This window comes from Macrobrachium rosenbergii, chromosome 37, assembly GCF_040412425.1.
Source record: "Macrobrachium rosenbergii isolate ZJJX-2024 chromosome 37, ASM4041242v1, whole genome shotgun sequence".
NCBI classification, from domain to species: domain Eukaryota; kingdom Metazoa; phylum Arthropoda; class Malacostraca; order Decapoda; family Palaemonidae; genus Macrobrachium; species Macrobrachium rosenbergii.
This window is the reverse complement of record NC_089777.1, coordinates 33,455,008-33,470,910: the sequence shown is the minus strand read 5'-3', so window position 1 is coordinate 33,470,910 and position 15,903 is coordinate 33,455,008. Positions and strand designations below refer to the sequence as shown.

Below are 15,903 nucleotides of genomic sequence, written 5' to 3'. Positions count from 1 at the left end.
CCGGCCGTAAACTTAATTCTTTAGACGAAAAATTAACTATTTTTCTCCTATTTTTTCTTAAGATTCATATATACTGTTCCTCCTCTAATACTTATTATAAGAACGTCGCAAGGACATTTCTCTTTTATAAGCACAAGCAAACTACCAAAGTGACTGAATACATGTGTCTGAGAGAGAGAGAGAGAGAGAGAGAGAGAGAGAGAGAGAGAGAGAGAGAGAGAGAGAGAGAGAGAGAGAGAGAGAGTTTCATAAAACTCTTAGCAATTCTGACAAAAGAATTTAATTTTCTTCTACTCTTAAACTGACAAAACCACTAATACAAATGCCGCAACAAAATTTAGTGGATGGACACCCATTTTCCTCTAAGTCTGCCAAATTAAGGCATCAATACAATTTTAATGTGACCAAGAGCAAAACTATTTTATTCAAACAAAATTAAATTTTGATCTTACTCTAATCACCAGCGGTTTTTCACGAGCTCTTCCGCAAGGCCTAACTCCTCCTTATCCCAGAACGCCCCTCAAAAAAAAAAAAAAAAAAAAAGTTTCCAAGCATTATTTTCACGCTGACTGCTTTCAAGATTCCCACTCGAGGACGTCTCTGACAATACTTCATTTGAGACAGAACCTTGTCAGCGATAGCATCTTGCCAGCTCACGCCCCGAATTGTTCCTCGAGGTGATATTTCAAAAGCCTGTAGACGTTCGATGTCAACCTTTTCCCAAAGCTCATTTCTCTTCCTTTAAGCTTTACACTTCTATTTTCTTTCATTACGGGATCTGTTTTAGCTTTAATTCTTGAAACCCAGTGTACAGTAAATTAATGAAAAAATCAATGTTTTGAATACCTGACATTCAAAAGCCTAAGAAAATAAAAAAATAAAGTTTCTGAGCATATGATACAAAAATGCCTGAGGAATGTTAAAATATATTACCAACGTCAAATTACACTGGATATATGTAAATAATTACGTATGTGCGTAGGGACTATCCAAGCCTGGAGATTGTCCATTCATAACTTAAATTGTGATATATCGCTTCCTCTCCGACCTGGAGGAACGCTGCACCCAGAGGCCATCACATCACACAACATTACAAAGCTTTAGTGATAATTTCTAACCTTCACTATTAAGCTTTGGCAATTTTTGGCGATTCCCTGAGTGCATGCTATTTCTGAGCAAATGCAACATTAAGCGACCCAATTTATATTGGCCTTTCTACTGAACTGTCGTAGTATAAATGTTAATGGCATACTGGGTACCTACACGCATACATACATACATACATACACACACACACATACGCACCCGAGGTCACAAACAATGTAAGAATAGACACCACTACAAAGAAGTATAATTATTACCAAATGGCATAAGAGGAGTGAATTCTTTACCAATTACGGACACAGCCCCTGTTACCAAGAAAATAAGGAGGCTTTTCAAATCTAGTGGGAGAGCATGGTTGCCAGTAGCTATTATAAAATTAGTTAGAACACATCAAATAGCTGTTATATGAGAAGTTAGAATACAGCAAATAGCTATTATCAAAAGAAATTAGAATACATCAAATAGCTATTATAAAAGAAGTCAGAATACATCAAATAACTATTATAAAGAAGTTAGAATACATCAAATAGCTATAATAAAAGAAGTTAGAATACATCAAATAGCTATTATAAAAGAAGTTAGAATACGTCAAATAGCTATTACAAAATAAGTTAGAATACATCAAATAGCTATTATAAAAGAAGTTAGAATACAGCAAATAGCTATTATAAAAGAAATTAGAATACATCAAATAACTATTATAAAAGAAATTCAGAATACAGCAAATAGCTTTTATAAAAGAAGTTATAGAATACATCAAATACCTATTATAAAGAAGTTAGAATACATTAAATAGCTAATAAATTTATAAAATAAGTTAGAATACATCATCCTCAACAAGAGACGAGTTTGGCGTGCCCATCGCCCTTCTGACCTTTCTCCAGCAGCAGTCTTTCTTTTCTAATAGACGATAAGAATACCCTTGAGGTTTATCTGACCACGTTCCCATGCCCTCCTCCGCCCATTACAATTGTCACCTTGAAAATCTAGACAAAAAAAAAATTGACGCCTAATAGTCATTAAGACAAAAGGCCAGACTTCCCACGTTTGTCCTTGGAACGATTATCGAATTAAGATTTCCATTCATTTACATGGCTATGTACCTGTAAAAGTTATTATTACTATTATTATTATTACTAGCAGGCCAGTTACAAATCCTAATGGAAAAGTATCTGACAGTGGTATTGCTTGCAGAGGAAGTAACATAAAGCTAATTTTATAACAACTATTTATTTTAGCAACTACATAAAGGACAATCGGTTCCAAGGGACTGCATTTCTATAACGAGCTTATTCTTTCTTTACCGACACGTTCTGCTTGTGATGCCAATTATTAATTAGGGCATTTGGTTCGTGATAATTAACAGACAAGGAGTATAACCTTGAAGGACTTCCTAAATTACTCAAAAATGTACTTCATGTTAAAAGAAGGCGAAACTAGAAGACATTTACATGTGTTCTCAGGTAATAAAAGCAAGAAAAGGGAAAGTTCTCACCTTCTGAAGTCGGAAGCTTAAAAGGGGAAGATGCTGTTAAAAGAAATCCTATAAAAAAAAACTGTACACCTGAAAATTTAGCATGTAGACAAACGAATATTCCATTCGACAATCGTTAGTTTTCAATTTATGACGAAGCTAAATGATAAACATACCTTCAAGGCTTTGGTGACTTCTAAAATTCTATTTAAGAAACTATATTTTATCACGTGATAAAATTTAACTTCACGTGCCACACAAAACATGAAGTGAAAAATGCAACTTGCCCAACAACAGACTTTTTAGGCGTCGTCCCTTCGAATCGAATAAAATCATCCATAGCCAACTGTGAAGATAGGAATCATCCATTACCATAAACGTCGTATGGAAAAGTTGTGTTCATTTAAGAGCAATTTGATGGAAAAATCACATTGCCAAAAGATGAGGAAGATGAGCTACAGGAGGAAGAAGTCTCAGCAGGAGGCCTTCTCAAAAGGCGCCCCATAAACAATAGTGGCATCGTGATCATTCAACAAGAAAGAGAGGGAGGGAGGGAAGATAATGACGATGATGAAGGGAAGGAGGAGGAGGAGGAGGAGGAGGAGGACTGGATTAAGATAATGGAAATCCCTCAGGAGCTTATTTCTTGCAGCCACGTCCAAGGAGCCAAGAGATCAAGGTCCACCTGATCGTTATCATAGCCTTTTCATTGGGATGATGTTTTCAGCCCTTTGCCAGTTTCTCTCTCTCTCTCTCTCTCTCTCTCTCTCTCTCTCTCTCTCTCTCTCTCTCTCTCTCTCTCTCATCATCGTAGGCACTTCGTTCGCCTACGCTTCTTCCAATTTAAAGAGGACCCCTTATATGGCAACCTTTTTCATTCAGAACTCCCAAGGTTGATTGGAAGTCGTAGGGTTTGTGTCGACCAGTTCAGACGCCGGTAAAAACAATGCGAAAAATTCTCAAAAATTCTCAAGAAAATTTTAGTCCACATAGTTTTCGACTATTTTTTATTCTTAAAATAGGCACGGATCAAAGCACGACTGACAAAAACTCTACTGCGCCAGATAAACTGGGACTGAACTCATGGTATATTGACAAAACAATCTGAAAGCACTTCTTTTCCCGTTTTTCTGCTGAATCGGCATTTTTTTTTCTATTTAGCTTAGGAATTTTCCTTCTTTTATCATGGTTGCATTTTTTTACATTTCAAAGTTCTATCCCCGACATTATCGAAATCATTCGAAGACAAAATTCGGATAATAATATTTACATTATAGTAAAAAAAAAAAAAAAGCCGAAATAGCCATTACCTTGCAAAGTAAGCTCCCACAAAAAAGGACAAATGAGAGACTTGGATGACTAATTAATAACACAGATAATAATTATTAAAAAAAGAATCAGTAACTATCAAGAGTAAATCTGCAAAAAAGTGAAAACAACAGAAAGCAATCCATTCTGCGAAATTTGCAAGACTTTGGAAAAAGCCTTTTTTTTATTTCTTTCGTAGAAGGGGGAAAAAGCGGTAGGGCCTTGGTTCTTTCGTGTTTCCATTTTTGTAATTCACATTCAGAAAATAAAAAAAAAATAAAACGAAGTGGAAGAACTTCCCTTCTCCACATTTTCAAGCAGATCGTGCACAGACGCTTGCTACTCTCTCCTTTACGGAAGGAGTCCCATAATTTGGTGGGTATACGTACATTCCGCTTACACAAGAGCATCAGTTTCATGGAGTAATGCTCTCCAGAATGCCACTACTCGGCTATAAGGGGACGAAATAACTCGTCAAAAAGAAAAACTGTTTGCAAGATGGGTACCCACGTCCCATAACATAAGAAAAGAAAGATAGAAGAACGCTATTCTGGCAGGTTGATGATCAAGCTGGGGACTTTTCACTTCTTTCGCTTTTGAAATAACGACACTAACAAAACTAACAAATTAAATTCAAGAAATAATAGTAATAGTAATGAAATGTCAATGAAATGACTGGAGCACTAGTTCAATACAGCGCAAAAAATGGCAGAAATCGAAAACAACTTAGGAGGACATTTTTAATGATACCTGTGCACTGGAGGGAAGTAAGAACATGCATCAAATCGGATACAAATAAACATAATGAAAAAGTCGCGATTCTTTTCAATGTACGGACCAAATATGGCAGACAAACGAATGCCCTTAACCGGCGCAGGCTGGGCTGAAGTAAGTGACGGAATTATGAAGCAGGACGGCTGGAAGAGTGAGGTTGACACACGAAGAAAAAAAAGCGACAATTCACCTCTCAAAAAAAAAAAAAAAAAAAAAAAGTTATAACATTCGCATGAAAAGAAGCAGACAACAAAACCAATAAGGTATTGGGGGATCTTCAGAAGTAAAGCAAGATGGTGAGGAGGTTTGGCGGGTGCTACATGGCCACCTTCAAGAATACAGTATATTTATTCCTTCAAAATTGTTTAACGTCTGCCTCTAACATATGAGAATATGAATAAAGATTATATAAATACAGCCGTGAAAATGAGACTTTTGTCCAAGAATGAAGCAGACTTATTCACTTCAACTAGTGTAGCAGATAACCATGACCCTCATACTGCATACGAACTTCTTATCAACAGTATCACAGTCAAGCCATAAACTATGTGATGGGTATGAAAGTTGATCCTATATTATGGGAAAAGCATCATGATGGAGAAAAGAGGACCTTGCACTGTTATCGATATTCTGTCTCAAACGTGTTCCTGAACATTAATGTCCTTTAAAGGTAAAGTGACAATTCTTATGCATACGTCACAAAGGACAAAATGCACTTTAGATTACTTGAAATTGCTATAAAGAGGCAGAAAAAAATTTTTTATAAACATGCCATGGGAAATGCAAGTAATACAATTCCATGACCACTAATATCGAGACATCAGATAATCCCCAAGTCAATCAGTCCCATTTAGCGAAACTTCTGATCAAGGGTCTCCCGCTGAGAGAGAGAGAGAGAGAGAGAGAGAGAGAGAGAGAGAGAGAGAGAGAGAGAGAGAGAAAGCGGAAATAAGAAAGGTCACTGGTGAAAGAAGGGGGTGGGGAGAGTAGGCTTGCTACGGGGATCGGCCAGGGGAGGGTTCCAGCCTGCAGACCAAAAGGGATTTGTAAAAGGTTCGCTTTTACTGCAGCTCTGATTTCATGGAAGTCTCTCTCTCTCTCTCTCTCTCTCTCTCTCTCTCTCTCTCTCTCTCTCTCTCTCTCTCTCTCTCTCAACTTGTATAAAGGCGCATTCAAAGCTGTAATCCTACCAGAGTCCCAACTTCAGAGGTTTCAAAGGAAAATAATCTGAAATAAAAGAATGAGAAATTCTTCTATAACATGCAATACAATTATGCTTAAGTATCGTTTGCTCCTCACTTATACAACATTTTCTGAGGAATCGGCTGAGAGAAAAATATAACAGTATGAGGCGAAAAGATAGTTCTAAAAATTCCGCCATCCTCCAGAACGAAGTTTAATTTCGATACAGCAACAAAGAAAATAAAAGTGCCCTGAAAAGCCCTGATCTCTTCCACAGGCCAAATAAAAGTGAACATGGTTCCCCAATATTCTGTATTCACGTTTTCTTTGTGAATACTCCATCCGGTCAATTTATATTGTCCCCTTACCCCGCAGGGGGATAGAGCCGTCAGTGCACCTCATGTGGTGCACTGTAGGCATTACTCAAGGTTCTTTGCAGCGTGCCTTTGGCCCCTAGCTGCAACCCCTTTCGTTCCTCTTACTGTACCTTCTTTCATATTCTCTTTCTTCCATCTTACTCTCCAACCTCCCCTAACAATTGATTCATAGTGCAACAGCGAGGTTTTCCTCCTCCTACACCTTTCAAGCCTTTTACTTTCAATTTCCATTTCAATTGATGAATGACCTCATACGTCCCAGTGCTTGGCCTTTGGCCTAAATTCTATATTCAATTCAATGTCCCCTTACTTCCTCGTGGTCTTACACGTTTTCTTTGATGAGTACGGTACACGCAGGAAAAAATATTACTTTCTCCCATTCTCAATGGCGAAGGCACCATTGTAACTGATATAGTAAATAAGGATATATTTTTCAATATACTGAAAAGATGACACATTATGATACATAAATCAATATTTAATGAAAAAAAGACTCAATTACAGGAAAACGAAGGCGTTCCCACTGAATTGGGAGTGGGGGGGGAGCACAAACACAATCAGCATTATGTGCAATTTTATTAACAAATGTAAGCCGTCTTTTTAGGACAAACATCTGCTGCATAACTTCCTAAATGTTAATTAGAAGAGTTTACTAATTGGAGGAATTCTGGGCCAAGGAGAAAACAAGCAAAGCAATAATGAGCGTCTGAACTTCCGAAGTAAACAAAGACTCACAAATAATGGCGATCCAAATAATATACAAAGGCTCCACAATCTTCATCATCACCATATACGAGTTACGTTCCATGTTGAGTGGCATTAGTATTTTCCAGCGACAGCTTGCGGTTTTGGTGGCAACTGGGATAACTACAGTTCATATATAATACTTGCGGAGACAACCAAACAAAATCAATTTAACTAAAGGCCAAGAAATTTATTATATTTAGAGAGAGCATTGACAAACCAGTATATCGATCTACTTATTTACACTGTGAAAATTTTCGGGCATTGTACACAGAGGCGAATTCTTTGCTATTTAAACCAAAGCTGTGACGTTAGCGATGTCACAACCAATCGTATTCATGGTTAATTACCCACTCTAATATACCCAACTGACTAGTGCGATATCAAAAATTTACCTACGATACGTTCAGAACTGACCGTACTATATTTGATATCACTGAACTCACTACATTATATTTGTAAGCGAACGGTGCCAACAAAAGCTATCGGCATTGTCGACTACATCAAAAGTATTTTACTGTCGGAGTTCTGGTCCGTGTATAATAATAGAGCTATAGAGCTGCTAGGGACACGACCAGAAGCACGTATCTCTAGTAATCATTCTACATGAACGGGTCCGACCCGTATCCGCAGCCTTTGACATTACTGCTTCAAAATTATGATTAATGACTGTATACACATTCGTGGTGGACTATTAAAAATTCCACCAACTTAGAAAATTTTACATAAAATAAGGCCCATGTGTGCAAAAAAAAAAATACATGAAATGAAAGTATAAAGCCTATTGACAATAAAAATAAATTTAAAAAGCAAAAACATACAACGGTAAATGATGTTTACGAACTAAACTTTTACTGTGTTCTAACAACCTACGGCCGTGGTGCTAAAAGCCTTAGTTGAATACTCTTTACGAATCAGAGAGCTAAAATAAAACGGTTCTTACATCTCACATGCAGAGAGAGAGAGAGAGAGAGAGAGAGAGAGAGAGAGAGAGAGAGAGAGAGAGAGAGAGAGCCACTTCAGATCAACAATTAATAACAACCTTCCTTTTTAAGGGTCTTCCTTTTATCATCTCTTTGATCCAGCTTCCATAACTAAACAAGCCCCACCTATAGGTTCGGTACAATGGCCCGCTCCAGTTCTCCAGCACCTTTTGCCCCCTCGCTTAACCCACGGCACGCTATGATGAAGGCAGCTTACCTTCCGACAAAGCTGAACAGACCGCAGACGGTTTTACAGAGAAGCTACAATCGATGACGTCAGAAGAGAGAGAGAGAGAGAGAGAGAGAGAGAGAGAGAGAGAGAGAGAGAGAGAGAGTATATGGAAAATTTTATACTAAACGAGAACGAACGTACTCTGACAGAATCAATACAGCGTTGAGCTGGAAACGCAAACAAGGAGGGGGTTTTCAAGGACAACAAAAAAGTATTGGCAATCCTCAAACCACAATCTCAAAGGAGAATCGTTAATCTTCCAAAACCAACTATTTCAGCAGAGAATTGGCTTAAAAACATCTAACAAGAGAATCGGGCAATCTTCAAACCCACCTGTCTCAAGAGAAAACTGTTCAGTCCCCAAATCCATATACTATCTCAAGAGAATCAGGCAGTCCAAGAACCCCAACTATCACAGAAAAGATTCAGGCAATCCCAAAACACCTATTGCATCTTAAGAGAGCCGGGTGCTAAAAAAAGATCAGGCCATCTAGAAAGCCAAATTAACTCAGAAAACACCTTATCTTAAGTTACTGCGACGCTAGATTACATAAAAAAATCAACCAGTCTCAGAAATATATCTGCTTCTCTTGAAGAAGCAAACGAAGAGGGCACTTTTTTCTTTTTTGGCAAAGGAGTGCTTTCAGTATAACAGTGCACTTATATTAACACCTTTAACAATGCAACGTTTAATAATAATAATGATTCTTTTTTCTTTTTAAGAAATATGCCTTGGGAAGCATTCACATTTCATTTTACCAATCATGTCTTAGAGCTCTAACGAACTTCTGGGAGCATTTTTGTTTTTATGACCAATCAAACGATTTTTATCTATTTGGTCTAGTATTTCCCGAACATTATATTGGTCTTACAAGGAGCTGTTGCAAGGCTCATCCTTACTACTAAGGCAGTATGGCACCTTAGAGGAAAACATTAAATACTGAAACCTTTTTTTCTTAATCAATCTTAACGTCCTGAAACTGGGCTTAGTCTGAAGTTTAATATATATATATATATATATATATATATATATATATATATATATATATATATATATATATATATATATATATAGTGAGCGCTAAAATATGGTTTCAAGGAAACTATAAATAAACCAGAAGCCCAAGACTTATTACTTGGTTTCTTCACTACTTTTGTGAAACACGATACAGGGTAACAGTGGTGTATACCCCCTGCCATGGCCATTATATTTTTTATCACACTATGCAAGGGTGAGATCTCAAATGATTTATTTTCTTGTGTTCTAAAGTAGCTAAAGAGTGCTGAATTTGAATTTGACCTCAAAAGGAAGTTCATTTTCCAATTATGTAGTGTTTTCCCTTACTAAGGGGTCCTACATCTATTAGACGATCCATACCAATCTCTTTCAAGGCCTAGGAGTGTCCTAGGCAAGCACTTACTCCCACCACAACGCCTTTCAATTTAGGAATGACCTGAAAGACATATGCACTTGTTTGCGTATCACGCCTGTGCTCTCTCTCTCTCTCTCTCTCTCTTTGTCTCTCTCTCTCACACACACACACACACACACATTTAGAGTAGCCCTGAAGACGACCATGGATTGGTGGTCGAAACAGCCGTCGGCTTAGAAATGGATAAATATAGCAGTATGGTAGTTGCATTGTTTACCCTTCCTTGAAGACTGGATAAATGTACGAGTATTGGGGACATACGAAGATCTGAGGTAAATTGTAGACGCCGCATGTGCTTTAGGACCTAAAGAAAAGACCGTGCCAGAAAATCACGCACACACACACACATATATACATATATATATATATATATATATATATATATATATATATATATATATATATATATATATATATATATATATATATACACATAGTACATGAGGGTTAAGAGGGCACGTTCGGACATTGGGATGTTACGTAGCGGCCTTAAGCTCAGACCAACATGACTTCGTTATCCACGCTTGTAAAAGGGTTGATAATGAGAAGCTGAACTGGACAACAATTATAATAGTGGAATTCATTTACCGTAGATTACTGTTGTTTCTTACAAAAAAAATTAATATCTGAAAACACACGAAATCTATCTAACTATATATATTATATAATATATATATATATATATATATATATATATATATATATATATATATATATATATATATATATACATATATATATATAAATATGTAAATATATATTACATATGTAAATATATATTATATACATATATACATAAATATATATACATACAAACATTAACCTACAAACTTCATTTAATAACCAATTCGCTCTACAATGGAAATAATACCGAAGGGGAATTATTATTGATTAGCTGACCAACACAGTGCTGCCCAGGAAAACTCTGAAGGGCTCAAAAAAGTTTTCTTGCACCTCCTTGTACTGACTGTCCCTTTCCAGAAATTACTTTGCTGACTGTCCCTTTTATCCATATACATTACTGTGCTAACTGTCCCATTCATCCAGGTATTACTGTAGTGACTGTCCCTTTTATCCAGAGATTACTGTAGTGACTGTCCCTTTTATCCATATATTACTGTACTGACTGTCCCATTTATCCAGATATTACTGCGGTGACTGTCCCATTTATCCAAGAATTACTGTGGAGACTGTCCATTTTATCTAGGTATGACTGTTCTGACTGTCCCATTTATCTAGGTATTACTGTACTGACTATCCCTTTAATCCAGGTATTACTGTAATGACTGTCCCATTTACCCAATTATTACTGTGGTGACTGACCCTTTTATCCAGTTAATACTTTACTGACTTTCCTATTCACTCAAGTATTACTGTGCCGACTGACCCTTTTATCAAGACATTACAGTGGTGACTGTCCCTTTTATCCAGATATTACTGTGGTGACTGTCCCATTTATCCAAATATTGCTGAACTATCTGTCCCTTTTATCTAGGTATTACTGTGCTGACTGTCCCTTTTATCCGGGTATTACTGTGGCGACTATCCATTTTATCCAGACATTGTCCCTTTTATCCGGGTATTACTGTGGCGACTATCCATTTTATCCAGACATTACTATGGTGACTGTCCCCCAGGTATTACTATGGTGACTGTCCCTTTCATCCAGGCATTACTGTTCTGTCTGTCCCTTTTATCCTGTTATCACTGTGGTGACTGTCCATTTTATCCAGATACTAGCTGACAAAGCCGGTGCTCCCTGGGATAACTCTGAATGACAACTGATAAACTTTCTCTCTGTTTCTCTCTCTCTCTCACTTTTTCCCTTTTTCTTCTCCCTAACACCCCTCTCTCTCTCTCTCTCTCTCTCTCTCTCTCTCTCTCTCTCTCTCTCTCTCTCTTCTCCCTAACACCCACTCTACTCTCTCTCACTTCCCCTCCCTCTCCCTCTCTTTCACTTCCTCTCCCCTCACTCTTTCTTTCTCTCACTCTCTCCCTCTCTCTCTTTCTCTTTCTCTCTCAAACCCTCCCTGTATCTTTCCCTCTTTCTTCTCCCTAACATCCCCTATACTCTCTCTCACTTCCTCTCCCTCTCACTCTCTCACTTCCTCTCCCTCTCACTCTCTTTCTCTTTCTCTCTCTCTCTCCCCCCAACCCTCCCTGTCTCTTTCCCTCTTTTTTCTACCAACACTCCCTCTACTCTCTCTCTCTCTCTCTTTCTTACTCTTTCTTTCTCTCACTCTCTCCAACCCTCCCTGTCCCTTTCCCTTCTTTCATCTCCCTAACACTCTCTCTCTCTCTCTCTCTCTCTCTCTCTCTCTCTCTCTCTCTCTCTCTCTCTCTCTCTCTCACCCCCTTCTCATCCCCACCCCCTTTCGTGCCATTGATGTCTTACCCCCACAATATTCCTTTCCAGAGTGTAAGTTATAAGTATACCGAAATTAGGTATGATAAATTCGTAAGGTTACTAAGTCTGCAGGCAGAACCAGCCCCTACCCCAACAGTGCTGATTTCTACATAGTAAGTTATGTATACCAAGTTTGGTTGAAAATGCTCAATGCATTTCAGAGTTATTCTGGCACATACACACACATACATACATGCATCCATTTATATATATATATATATATATATATATATATATATATATATATATATATATATATATATATATAGATTACTGTGGTAACTGCCCCATTTTTCCATGTATTACTGTGATGGCTGTCTCATTTATCCAGGTACTACTGCACTGACTGTCCCTTTTATCCAGGATTACTGTGCTGACTATCCCTTTATCCAGGTATTACTGTGCTGATTGTCCCTTTATCCAAGGATTACTGTGCTGACTGTCCCTTTTATCCAAGGATTACTGTGCTGACTGTCCCTTTTATCCAAGGATTACTGTGCTGACTGCCCCTTTTATCCAAGGATTACTGTGCAGACTATCCCTTTTATCCAGGTATTACTGTGCTGACTGTCCCTTTATCCAGGGATTACTGCACTGACTGTCCCTTTATCCAGGTGTTACTGTGATGACTCTCCATTTTATCCAAGTATTACTGTGGTGACTGTCCCTTTAATCCAGGTATTACCCTGCTGACTGTCCCTTTTATCCAGGTATTACTGTGCTGACTGTCCCTTTATCCAACGATTACTGTGCTGACTGTCCCTTTTATCCAAGGATTACTGTGCAGACTATCCCTTTTATCCAGGTATTACTGTACTGACTATCCCTTTAGCCAGGGATTACTGTGCTGACTGTCCCTTCTATCCTGGTGTTACTGTGCTGACTGTCCATTTTATCCAAGTATTACTGTGGTGACTCCCTTTAATCCAGGTATTACTGTGGTGACTGTCCCTTTTATCCAGGCATTACTGTGCTGGCTGTCCCTTTATCCAACGATTACTGTGCAGACTGTCCTTTTATCCAGGTATTACTGTGCTGACTGTCTCTTTTATCCAAGGATTACTGTGCAGACTGTCCTTTTATCCAGGTATTACTGTGCTGACTGTCCCTTTATTCAAGGATTACTGTGCAGACTGCCCCTTTTATCCAGGTATTACTGTGCTGACTGTCCGCTTTATCCAAGTATTACTGTGGTGACTGTCCCTTTTATCCAGGTATTACTATGCTGACTGTCCATTTTATCCAAGTATTGCTGTGGTGACAGTCTAAACTTGATACAGAATTATTAATAACAGGAAAGAAAAGCGTTTTCAATAATATATATCTATGGTATCGAGTAGGCTACATTAAATGAGGTATGATAAACATGTAGCGTTTATTTACACATGAAATAAGGTATGATAAACACAGAGTTTATTTACCATATACTTTAAAAAGGGAAGAGAGAAGGGGAAGGGGAAGGGGATATAGGTTTGAAACCTGCCCTGCTATCTAAGTTGGGTCAGATGATTGCCACGAGCCAAATTTTGTCTAAATCGGTCAAGCAGTTCGGATTTCTATAGCGCACGAACATACGCACAAACATTCTCTTCTACATATAAGATAAGTGACAGTCACTTGATGGACTTGACCCACCGACGGCAGCTATCCCTGAATTCAGTGACGAGTGCTCTACCATCTGGGCTGTCACAGTGGTAATAAAGTTGATACCGACTCTGCTGTAAATATCATCGTCGAGTGCGGGTATTTGTAACTATTTATGAATAGCTGAATTCAGAGATTGCTACCGACGCGTCGGTGGGTCGAGTCCACTGGGTGACTATCTTATCAATTATAACTCCCTTTCGGTATTGTTTCAGAGTATGAGCGAATCGGTTATTGAATGAAATTTGTAGCTTGATATTCGTGTATATAAAATGTCACGGTGATATGATATATATTTATGCATATATCCAACGTTGCCAGAGTATTTAACTTTCACTGTGTTAAAGTTGGACATATGGATCACATGCCAGCGTGAATACATACATACATACAATATATACACATATATACATAAATATATATATACATAGAATATAAACTGCGTGTTTTATACATATGGTAAATTGTTATGATTTTAATTAAATCATACATGATTTAATCTCACAAACAGGTGACTGTGTTAAATATACAATTTGTGTGAATGGTCTAGTGGCCGCTTGAATGCGGTGGCAAAACTCTGACAGAGACAAATAAAATGCATTTAAATTTTTCGCTTAATGTTCGCCTACGACATAATTCTCTTATACAGTTTTCCTCTTCGTATGATAAACTATTTATTTCAACATTACTGAATACAGCCTAAGACGATATTCAGTATTCTTGATGAAGATTGCTTTTCTCCCATACCATGATGGTAGACTCATATCGTCATACAGTCCTGAGAATCTTCAAGTTCATACACCGATGACTCTAAGCCACACACAAAAAAGTATCAGGTATTTAACTGGCTTGAATATCACGGTTCTGCGGTTAAAATACTGAGAGAGGAGTCTGCCTTGCCATTTATTTCCAGGCGAGATTGCCTGCTAATAACAATTTCCAAACTTAACTTTTTCTTTCAGCATTTCTTCTTACTACCTGAATACCTATAGGAAAAAAAAAAAGACAAGAATAAGAGGAAGGTTGTTATGACAATTAGTAAAGAATTAAACGAATCGATTTCTCCGACAAACAAGAGCTCTTACCTATGTTTGTCCCCGGAGACTTTCTGGGACGAGTACCACTTTCTATTATGCAAATAAAAAATAAGAGTACCTTCTAAACGAAAGTTTGATCAAAACTCACGAACTTTTTCAGCTGTCAAACAGCGATAAAATCTTCAAGAGCAATCATCGTCCAGTGTATCCAACAACATTCTTAAGGATTCTTGGGAAAGCCATTGGAAAGCCTTCCGACCAACCAACCAACCACTCGAGTCTGGAAAACCCGTCCGTTCCTGGCAACCCTTTTGTCTGCATCTAATGAAAACCTTAATTCCGAGAGACAATACAAGAAACCCGATTCTCTTGTCTTCAAACTTCAAATGCAATTAGGATGAACTACAGGGGACATTCCTCGGCCATACCCCGGCCCCTCACAACCCCTTCTTTACAAAAGCCTAGATTAGATTTCCACCAGCCATTCGCAGAAAAGTTTTTTTAAAAAGGAATTTTGAAAAGGGGATTATTTCAATTTCTCTTTCTCTTCGGGTAAGACAGATAGGGTAAGGCACGGTAAGAAGGCCTTTTTAGTCACTATGGGCCTCATCACTCATATCTTTTGTCACATAAATGCCTGCCACAACATAAAGGCGACGAAGGACATCATTCAGTCGTTATGACATCTAGAGGTTCATAGATCCTTTCCCTTCCCTTTCTCTCGATCTCCCTCTCTCTCTTCTCACGTGAAAGGAATTCTTCCTAACCGTCGTCTCGAACCTCTCTCAAACATTCCTTTCAGAATGAAGTTCAAGTTTTCGTCTCAGAGCCTCTCGTTGTAATAGAGAAAAAATGGTTCTCTTCGTCTCGAAACGAGGCTTTTAAATTATCATTTGAAGGAGGGTACGAGAGAAAAAAAAAAGACTCAACAATGTATTCTATGTCCCTACACGCCTACATTTACGGTACATGGACGAGGGGGAAAGTTTTAAACGTGATAGCTATCATTGTTACCGACATTTTTCTGTGTTCATTTGTCAAAAAAAAAAAAAAAAAAAAAAAAAAAAAAAAACGCAAAAAATATCACTACACAGTACATCAATGGTATAAAGAAAACGAAAGGAAATGAGAACAAAGTGTGCCTATTCTGTCGCCGTTTGGTGTTTATAAGCTTATAAAAAAAAAAGCTTATAAAAAAAAAAGC

At 37.8% G+C, this 15,903-nt stretch overlaps 1 protein-coding gene across 2 annotated transcripts in view; it reads right to left on the bottom strand.

The window, feature by feature from the left end:
* LOC136825466 (uncharacterized) overlaps positions 1–15,903 on the bottom strand; it is a 603,159-nt gene that overhangs the window by 540,577 nt on the left and 46,679 nt on the right. The window lies entirely within an intron of this gene.